This window comes from Tachypleus tridentatus, chromosome 9 (assembly GCF_004210375.1).
Source record: "Tachypleus tridentatus isolate NWPU-2018 chromosome 9, ASM421037v1, whole genome shotgun sequence".
Classification (NCBI taxonomy): domain Eukaryota; kingdom Metazoa; phylum Arthropoda; class Merostomata; order Xiphosura; family Limulidae; genus Tachypleus; species Tachypleus tridentatus.
This window is the reverse complement of record NC_134833.1, coordinates 123,239,991-123,240,548: the sequence shown is the minus strand read 5'-3', so window position 1 is coordinate 123,240,548 and position 558 is coordinate 123,239,991.

Sequence of the window (558 nt, the reverse complement as noted above, 5' to 3'; positions counted from 1 at the left end):
ATTAAAATTGTTATGATATTGCATTGTAGGTTCTTGAAAAGTACAACAAAAAGTTGTTGAATTAAAATTGTTACGATATTGCATTGTAGGTTCTTGAAAAGTACAACAGAAAGTTGTTGAATTAAAATTGTTACGATATTACATTGTAGGTTCTTGAAAGGTACAACAGAAAGTTATTGAATTAAAATTGTTAATGATATTGCATTTAGGTTCTTGAAAGGTACAACACAAAAAGTTGTTGAATTAAAATTGTTATGATATTGCATTGTAGGTTCTTGAAAGGTACAACAGAAAGTTGTTGAATTAAAATTGTTATGATATTATATTGTAGGTTCTTGAAAGGTACAACAGAAAGTTATTGAATTAAAATTGTTACGATATTATATTGTAGGTTCTTGAAAGGTACAACAGAAAGTTGTTGAATTAAAATTGTTACGATATTATATTGTAGGTTCTTGAAAAGTACAACAAAAAAAGTTGTTGAATTAAAATTGTTACGATATTACATTGTAGGTTCTTGAAAGGTACAACAGAAAGTTGTTGAATTAAAATTGTTAT